Below are 10,542 nucleotides of genomic sequence, written 5' to 3' on the forward strand. Positions count from 1 at the left end.
ACTTTTGGAGAGGGAGTTATGGTGGACGGGGCATTAATGGGGAGAGAAGAGAGAGGTAGGAGGAAGAAAGAGATGAGAGGCCATTTATGGAGAGTTATGGTGAAGGGTGACATCAATGAGGAGAGAAGAGAGGTAGGAGGAAGAGAGATGAAGGGTAACAACGGTGGAGAGGGGAGAGGGGAAAGGAGGGGGAGAGAGCGCAAAGTGGGGGAGGAGGGGGAGGGTGGGTGAAAAGGTGGCACCAGCCGCAACTAGTAGTAGCACTGTGTGCCAGAAAGCGCTGCTACTATGGCATTAGTAGTAGCGCTTGTCTTGGATAAGCACTACTACTAAGTGGGGCCCATTAGTGGTAGCGGTGCACCAAAACAAAGCGTTACTGCTAAACTCTTAGTAATAGCGCTGGAGTTTGGACAACACTGCTACTATAGCTACCGTCAGTGGCATCGTCTGGTCCCACATAGTAGTAGCGCGTTTTTGTTATCCAGCGCTACTGCTAAGGTGTTAGTAGTAGCGCTGCCTGGGAATAGCACTACTGCTAAGTAGCAGTAGCGGTGGCTTTTTTCCAGCGCTACTACTGAGGTCCTGCCTATAAGCATTTCCCTAGTAGTGTATGGTCCATACTCCTTTGCTCTTGCATCACTGTATTTACTCATACCAACTACTTTCCATTTGAAGGATCTAGTTGAACCTCTAATGGTGCAACAGGTATGTTTTAAACCTATTTCTTTAACTGATTGTTGTGCTAACTTCTTGCTTTATGTTGATTTTAGTTTCATTTGTATAAACAGTTATGTTCTCATGTGATGCACATTACGAGTGTTGCTAGTGTTGTGTAGTTTTCTCGCACTTATATTCTGTCTATGCTGTCGTGTCTTAAAAATATATGATTTGAACTGTGTCTCTATCTTGATTTGGCAACATAAACTAGAATAATATGGACAATACAGTGACCATAGTACATAGATATATGTTTGTTTCAAGCTGTTATCCTGTCCACCTTACTACTGAACCGGTTTACCAAAATGAGTTTTGTATACTACATGCTAATCCTATGATGTGTCTGCTTGTTTCTCTTGTATAATGCAAACAAAATATTGGGGAAGAGCACCCCACTATGCACTGGTAGAGAAAGTAATGCAGATAAGGTTAAATATAGTGAGACAACCCTGTTGGTGTCCAAGAAAGGTGATAAAAATGATCTTGTAGGCAGTGAGACAACCCCACAGTCTTGCGTTGATGTAGTGTTCGAGTTACTGGCCAGTACCACTCACACAAGCTCTTCGAATTCGTTGCCTGAATCACTTCAGCTTCTTCAGTCTCACCTACAAGCTGAAAGGCATTAGTCAGTTGTGCTGCAGCAAGAAGGTGAAGGAATAAGGAAGTCCCTTCAGAATTCAGATGCATACTTTCTGGTGCAGCAGCAAGCGCTGGAGGATTTAAGAGCCAAACAAGAGAAAGTTAATAAGCTTGCTAAGCATCTTGCCAGCATTATGGGTACCCAGTATATTGTTTTATGAGATCTTCTGAAGTGGTTTTCAGTTTTGGACTTGTTTTGCTGCGGCGTTTATTTGCACTGGTCTGCAACTTTGACAACTAGTGTATGTGATATGCTGCTTTGTTCCATATATTTGCACTGGTGGCGAACTTTGATGCCAAGTGGATGTAATATGTGTAATAGCCTAGCATAAGTTGCTTGCTTATTTATTTCCTTGTTGTCTTATTTATTTGTTTACTTGTAGTTAGTGCAGTTCTTTTTCCGTGGTTTGCTAATGGCCGCAATAACCTATTTTTTAAAACTAGGCCACACTAACCATGGGCTACATATTTACCATAGTGACCATGGGCCTCCTATGGGCCGTAGAAACAATGGACCTTCTGCGGGCCGTAGAAACAATGGGCCTTCTACGGGGCGTAGCATCAATGGGCCTTTTACGGGCCGTATGATCGATTGGCCAAACACTGGCTAATAACGGACCACATTATGGGTCGTTAATGTTCATGTGCCGACTGTAATGGGTCATCGTTAATCAGCTGTATTTGATGACGCTATGAAAACAGCCCAACCTAATAACGGGTCACAAACACGCCGACTGCAACCATAGGCTGAATTTAGCCCACAAGCAGAAAAGTCCAGTAACTTGCCATAAGTAACCGAATGCTGGAAATGAGCCTAAGAATAAATGGGCCCTGAGATGTCCGAAAGTTAACACGGGCTGGAAACAACCCAATGGATTAATGGGGCATTAATGGGTATAAAGCGATACACTGTTCATTACGGGCCAGTTTCACCACGGGCCGTTAATGGGCCAAGAGTTACAAAGGGCCTCCTATGGGTCGAAAGACGTCATGGGCCATACATGGGCCAGAAGTTACAATAGGATGGAATCATATTGCTTGGCCCTGATAATGCTACTACGCCTGATTCGGATAGGCCGTAATGGGCCATGACTTAGCGGGCTGTAAATAGGCTATATGCGAATAGGATGTTAACAGGCTTTCCGTGGGCCGGCCCGCTACCTTTTGGCCAAGTCAAACAAGCCAGCCTTTTCACCGGAATGGGCCTCTATTGGGCCGTGCCACATGTTGATGTATCATAGGGCCTTCAGTCCAATGAGTGGATGACATCTGTCCCAACGGTGAGCAGACACGTGGTTCCTCTGGCCGTTGGGAATTTTACACGTGGATAATCCCCATTGGTCCGGGCAGTTAACGGGTTATCAGATCCAAATCAGAACCCGATAGCTTAACGGCTATCCGTTATAGTGGATGCCATGTGTCGGCCACCCTTGACAAAAGCACTTTTATGACGCGTGATTTATCGTCATGGAAGTGGACATTTCTATGATGATAATTGTGGTAAGGTGATGGAACACTTCTACGACAACACAGGTATAACTATCTTGATTCTTTCATAAAATCATCATGGATGTACATGCATGACGGAAAACGTGACCTACTGTGACAAACACGTATCATCACGGAAGTGTACTTTTTTTGTAGTGTTGGGGACTTTGCAGAGAACGAGGGAGTCTAGGCCAAACTGGGTCAAGAAGTGGAACATCTTCTATATTAAAGCACTCGGATGGACAAACCTTGGTATCATCCCGAGGTGTTTCGGATGGGTAGTCGGTCCCTTCGATTTGACAGACCTCGACCGCTCCCACTTCAGATAGCCTCTCGTCCGCTGAGCAAGGCACCATGCAAAAGTACTTCCTCCATAGCTTGAAGTGTGCCTCGCATCCGAGGTGTATCTCGTAGAGGGCAACAGACCCCGTGATGTGTAGAATCGGATTGGCCGTGAGGTGGTGGAGTTGTAGTCCATAGAACTCAAGCAAACGCCGAAGAAAAGGGTGAATTGGAAATCCCAAGCTGCATAGGAAATATACCCTTTTGCCCTCTCGAGGGGTAGGGTGATTCTCCATGTGTACTTGCCCGTTCATCATAGTCAATCCCGGATGATTGACAACCAGATCCAAATCTGGTAGACATCCTTGGGTAGCCAGGCGCTCTAGTTGGATACCTGAAATGGCGCAGCTTCCCAGTCACCTCTTATGGGGCCGTGGGGGTGCCTTGAAGAACCTGCATCACTTGTCATTAGAGAAATTATCGAGGTTGGAGTTGGGATAAAAGGGAGGCTTGCACGGTTTTCTTGAGGAATAGGTCTGAGAAGCACTGTAAGGTAAAATTTAGGCCTCTTACTTGTAAATAAAGGGGAAAGAAACCGAAGTTTCGACGAGTTGCCTTAAAAGTGACTTGATTCCCAAGAAGATACAGTTACCAAGGTCAAGACTCGGAGGCCACGTGTGGTGGGCTAGGCCCCAAGTAAGTGCGCGAACCTCCCCGAGGACATTTAAAGCCGAATTGAAGAGATATTACACAGGAACTCGCCTGTCGAGCCAAAACTACGGAACCGAAGTCCAAGAGTGTCATCCTCGGCGTCGAAGACTAGCAAGGGCTACTAATGGTGTGCTGGACTAAGGGGTACCAATCTAGTTGGCACATGGTCCTTGGGCTGGGCCGATGGGCCCTCACCCTAGTGTCGAGGTGGACTCCGGAAGCTCCACGACTATGTAAGACTACATAAGCCGAAGACTTGATGAAAACTCCAAAACTTCTCCTGCTGCCTCTGTGCGATCTCCCTCAGATAATGACCATTTAACCTTAGATGCCATACCTGGCTTGTATATAAGCCAAGGGGTTTCGCCTGTAGAGGGGAAGGAATCACAGTTACATTCTCCAAACCCAGATGTAGAATACAACTTATGATCTCAAGGTAGATCAACTCTATACTTGATATATCTCCATCAATATAAACAAGAGCAGGATGTAGGGTTTTACCTCCATCAAGAGGGCTTGAACCAGGGCAAATATTGTCTCCCCTATTCCTCTTACCATCGACTTGAGATACACAGCTCGGGACCCCTTACCCCAAGGTCTGCCGAATTTCACACCAACAGTTGGTATCACACCCTTGAAATGGTGTTGCCGGGCTTGATCCTTGATGTGTCGATACCCATATTACTGATTGTGTCACCCTATATTATGTTTAGACTGCTGCCGCTGCTAACCCTCCATGATAGATATTGGTCGGGTGGTCACATTTGTCAAAAGTGGTCGGGCAAGCCGACCAAGGGTTGTAATTTAGGGCTACAAGCTCTAACGCATAGACATCATGAAGTGCCCATTTCCTTTCCTTCTTGGGGATGTGGGTGATGTAAATCATATTCACATCCTTCATGCCATAAGGGATTATTTTTATCCCCCATTGTTGGGCCTCTGAGGTTCATCCTCATCTTCCCTGCGGGACTAGCTCTTGCTCTGACCCTCGGTCGCCACCTTCCCTGCGTGCTTGAAGAGCCAGCAGTTCCTGTTGGTGTGGTTCGTTGGTTTATCCGCAGTGCCGTGAATTTTTCCAAGCCCACCGAGCAAGCGCGCTAGGACCATCCTTGTTCCATTTAAAGGGTTTCTTTTTCTGTCCAGCTTTTGCATTGCTAAACGCGGCATTTACTGCTACGTCCTTGTGGTCACTCCCGTTGTTTTTATGCCAGTGCTTATTTTGTTGTTCCTAGGTTTTCCATTTCCGCCGCGCACCTCCAAGGTGCCGGCTTTGCTGCCATGAGAGTTTTGATCCACCTAATTGTCCTCGCCCATGCAAAAGGAGGTCATCAAAGAGGTGATGGCTGCCATGGTCCTCGGCTTGTCTTGTCCGAGCTATTGCGCCAGTCATTCATCTGGGATACTATGTCAAAATGCGGCGATCGCTTCTGCATCAAGACAATCAACTATTTGGTTCTTCTTAGTTAGGAACCGATTCCAAAACCTCCCGGCTAATTTGCCAGGCTGCTGAATGATGTGGCTGAGATAATCGTTGTCCGAAATTCAGACGTAGGTGCCCTAGAAGTTTTCTCGAAAGGCGTCTTCGATCTGCTCCCAGCTCCCGGTATAGTTCTTGGGTATGCTGTTGAGCCAATGCCTTGCCAATACTTTGAGCTTTAGGGGAAGACATTTAATGGCATGGAGATTGTCCTTGTGGTCCATATGAATGTGGAGAAGAAATCTTCAATCCATAGAGCTGGGTTCGTCATCCCATCTTCAGATTTGATGTTTACGGGTTTAAACTCTTCTGAAAACTGGTGCTTCATGACCCCGTTTGTGAAGCATCACTACAAAAAAGACACATCCGTGACATTTTGGGCCGAATAATTTTTTTCTATCATGCTTATGACACTTCTACGATGACAATTGTGACAAAACCTGGTATCATCATAGATGTGGTGGGCTCCTACTTCTGTGAAAAAAAATCATGACAGAAAATTGGCTTTTCGTCCTGACAGGCCGGAGACGCAGCTAAATGACATTCTTTGGGCCGTCTGTCGGTGTCAAAACCGGTGGATCTCGGGTAGGGGGTCCCGAACTGTGCGTCTAGGCGGATGGTAACAGGAGACAAGGGACACGATGTTTTACCCAGGTTCGGGCCCTCTTGATGGAGGTAAAACCCTACGTCCTGCTTGATTAATATCGATGATGTGTGTTACAAGAGTAGATCTACCACGAGATCAAGGAGGCTAAACCCTAGAAGCTAGCCTATGGTATGATTGTTGTTCGTCCTACGGACTAAAGCCATCCTGTTTATATAGACACCGGAGAGGGCTAGGGTTACACAGAGTCGGTTACAATGGTAGGAGATCTACATATCCGTATCGCCAAGCTTGCCTTCCACGCCAAGGAAAGTCCCATCCGGACACGGGACGAAGTCTTCAATCTTGTATCTTCATAGTCTTGGAGTCTGGCCGATCATGATAGTTCGGCTACCCGGACACCCCCTAGTCCGGAACTCCCTCAGTAGCCCCTGAACCAGGCTTCAATGACGATGAGTCCGACGCGCATGTTGTCTTCGGCATTGCAAGGCGGGTTCTTCCTTCGAATAATTTATAGAAGATTGTGAACACCAGGATAGTGTCCGACTCTGCAAAAATAAATTCCACGTACCACCGTAGAGAGAATAATATTACACAAGTTCAATCTGCTGACGTATTTTGTGGCGTGACGTCACACCATTACCAAGCCTTTACTCGAATTGTTTTTATTGTATCACCTCAGCGCATTTAGCGAGGCGGTTTCCTTGGCACGTCTTGTCGAAGCAGAGATCGTGTTCCCCTTCTTCCGGAATTCCCATCACTACGGACGTGGGTAACCTAACCGCGCCATTGATTGTGACGCTTGGGAGATAAGCGAGTTTTACAAGGCCGGTGGGGACACATGTTTTTGTCCGCCCATATAAGGGGATAAAGATCCAACCCTTTTACCCGCGCCTTCTTCCTCCTTGGCTTATCCATCTCCGCGAACTCGAGCTCTAGCGCCCAAGTCCGCACTTCTCACCTCAACCTTCTCCAACTATGTCCGGAGAAGGAGGCAAGTGGATGGCCTCCTCCGTCACGGAGGGGCAGATCCAGAAGCTGCGCGACGCCGGATATTTGTCCAGCGACATCGCGCATCGGCTCCCCGACGAGGGAGAGCTCATCCCCACCCCCAGGCCCCATGAGAGGGTAGTTTTATTCCCCATTTCCTCCGCGGACTGGGCTTCCCACTTCATCCCTTTGTCCGGGGGCTCATGTTCTACTACGGCCTAGATTTCCATGATCTGGCCCCGAATTTCATCCTCAACATCTCGGCGTTTATCATCGTGTGCGAGGCCTTCCTCTGCATCCAACCCCACTTCGGCTTGTGGCTCAAGACCTTCAGTGTCAAGCCGAAGGTTGTGAAGGGCAGCCAAGCGGAGTGCGGAGGCGCCATGGTGGGCAGGATGTCCCACGTTACGTGGCTGGAGGGCACTTTTGCGGAAACCATCAAGGGGTGGCAATCGGGGTGGTTCTACATCACCGAGCCGCGTGACCCTGATTGGGCAGCGGCCCCCGAATTCAGATCCGGCATCCCTACATGGCTCACCTCCTGGAAAGAGAGTGGCCGGATCTGGGGCGATTCGGAGGAGCTGACTGGACTCCAAGCCTGCATCCAAAAGCTGGTGGATAAGAAGCTCAAGCTTGTCAACGTAGTCCAGGTCATGCTCATCCGCCGGATTCTCCCGTGCCAACGACGGGGCTTCAACATGTGGGAGTTCGATCCGGCGCAGCACCGGACCCTGAGCGGGCTCTTCGACATTACGTACGAAGATGTCTGGAAGGTGTTGTTCAAAGGCGCCGAGGCTCCCGCATCCGCTACCGAAGATCGCGGATTCCACTCGCAGCGTCCAGCTGACGAGGTACGTGATTTTGCCATTTGTTTTCCATAGTTTGACTCTATGCGGGATCTAAACTCCCTTTACCTTTGACAGGACTGGCTAGCGAAGGCCGAACGGACTATCTGTCCGGCCCCATTACCAGAGGACCCAGCGGATGCCCGCCTAATGGGGCTGCTGGCTCCAGCACCCCACGTGGTGCCAGAGAAGAAGGCCAAGAAGAAGGCCACGGGGAGTCGGAAAAGTTCCCGTTTTCAGGTGCTATCGGATGATGAATCCGAGGCCGACTCCTACCACCAAGGAGAGGAGGAGAAGAAGAAAGCCTCTCCCCCAGCGGGGGGAGGGAAGAAAAGGAAGGCCTCCCCAACAAGGGAGGCCGAAGGGTCCAAGAAGGGAAAAACTCTTCCCCTGGACTTCTCCGCCAACACCAGTGACGACGACGAGGACTGGCCTCCAAGGGCCAAGCCCCTGGCGAGATCGTAAGTATCCGGACTCCCGAATAACTTCAAGGTTTTTATTTTCCGCCACATAATGTCTTTCTAATGCCGCATACAGCCCTATGGTCCGCCTAAGGATGATCTTCCCGCTTCGTCGAGCGGGTCCTTAGGTGCGTCGGATATGGATTCTCTTCCGACGGCCTCCACCCCCCGTGATGGGGATGAAGCCGAGGTGGGATCCCATGAAGGGACCCACCAGGAGGAGGAGGCCCCGGGGGTGTCGCAGGACAACCTCCCGGACTTTGCACCGGACTCGGCCCCGGAACCCACAGTGGCTCCGGAGTCCGGCGGGCGACCCCTTCGTAAGAAGGGCAAGACCGTGACGCCGGCAGCCTCCGTCCAACCGGAGGCGCCGGATAACTTGCTAGAGGCGCTCTATGGCGCCTCCATTAGAGAGGAACACCGCACTGTTATGAGTGCGGTGATTCAGAAGGTTCAGCTCGGCAAGAGCGGGCTGACCGAAGCCTGCAGCTGCCTTCTAACAGGCTTTAAGGTAAGAATTTCAATATGTATAAAATGGTACCGCATAGATAGTAGCCCCTGATGCTCGGTTCGGTGTTCGGAAAGAAAAGCCGGACTGAGGATCTAAAAAGATATACGCATGAGTCATAATAAAATGTCAATATGGGATTGCAGGCTGCGCTGCTGACCTCTGCCACACTGACTACGGATGTCAATACGTTGAAGGAAAGCCTCGACCGGTCCGAGAACGAGCTCGGCCGTGCCAAGAAGCATCTCGAGGACAAGGAAGGTGAGTAACACCTTACTAAAATTGTACCTTACAGAAAAGGATTTTGGGTGCAAAAAGAATGACAAGGATAACGTGGGTATTGCAGGGGCCACTGACGAGGTGGCGACCCTGAAAGAGGCGGTGGCCGCGGCTGAACGCAATGCGGCCGCGGAGCACACCGAGCGAGAGAAGCAGGAGGCGCGGGTGGCGGAGGTGCAGCAAGAGCTCCAGGATCTCGTGAAAAAACATGAGAGCCTGGAGCGTGACTCGAAGACTCGATAGTCTGAGCTTGCAACGACTCTTGAGAGTGCCAAAGCCGCTAAGGCCGAAGCCTACAAGGCCCTCCAAGAGATTGAGGCGGTGAAGAAAATAGCAGCGGGTAAGGCATTTTGCATGCAAAGTAGGCATGTGAGTGTTAATTACCTGTTGCTTACCCGAATTCGAAGCTCTCCAGGAGCATTCGCAGATCTTCCTCGCAGCGTGTTCGATGCTGCCGCATTCTACCGAGCCGAGGAGGGGAGCTCGATGGAGAAGGTCTTCTGGTCTCAGTATGCTGAGGCCGGACATCCGGTGCCCCTTACCGACCAGCTGAAGCAGCTGGTCGAGCTCCACAAGGCGGCCGAACAGGCCATGAAGGGCCTCATAGTTCGGCTGTGGCCTAAGGAGGCCATGCCAGGGAGCTACTTCGGCCTGGTGCGGCGGCTGGTGGATGCGTGCCCGTGGGTTGAAGTCATCAAGCACTCCGCCTGTATTGAGGGTGCCCGTCGGGCCCTTGCCCGCGCAAAGGTGCACCGGGGCAAGATGGATGCCCGCACTATTGCGGGTGAGTGCTCCAAAGATGTAATATTTGAGTAGACTCGCATTTTGTTATCCTGTGCGCTGAAAACTTAGTTCATATGCGCTAAGCAACACTTCTTAATTTAAAATATTACCTTCTGTGCGGCTGTTTATCAAATCTGAGAGATGGCAAGTCGTCGGCTTCAGCCCCCATGCCACGAGTGCTGGGGTGTTTGGGATAAACTTGAGCACTCTTGTTCCCATTTTTGTGTCCATCTAGGGAGGCGCTCAACACAGCGAACAAGGCAACCTGACTTATAATGCTTGAACACTCTCACTTAGCCATAGAATTCTATAATTTTAAATTTCGGCGAAGCCCCTAGTCTTCGGAAGGCCGAATTTGGGGCGCTATCCACGCCTGGGCCGGAAAAGATCCGGCTCGTCGCTCTAAGCGGTATAAGTCTTTAAGGACTCGCAAAAAACCTCGTCGAACAGCGACCGGCTCTCGCCTCATCATGACTGTGAGTTTTAGCTTTCTCCACTGAGGTGTTAACCCAGCTCAACTGGGGCGCAATCGCAGTGGTTCTCCCTGTGCTACCTTAGCCGATACAACGGAACGTAAGGTACCAAAACATGGGAGCCGGACAAACCCAACTATTGACCCAAGACATGATTTGGAGCCGATGCACATAGTGCTATAAGTTCGGGGTGCCGCACTTGTGAAAGTGTTCGGACTTATCACACCATGATGCGGGAAACATAAGCCCCTAGTGTATTTTAGCCGTACCAAAGTGTACGGATGC

The sequence above is a fragment of the Triticum dicoccoides genome, chromosome 4B, assembly GCF_002162155.2.
Source record: "Triticum dicoccoides isolate Atlit2015 ecotype Zavitan chromosome 4B, WEW_v2.0, whole genome shotgun sequence".
Taxonomy (NCBI): Eukaryota; Viridiplantae; Streptophyta; class Magnoliopsida; order Poales; family Poaceae; genus Triticum; species Triticum dicoccoides.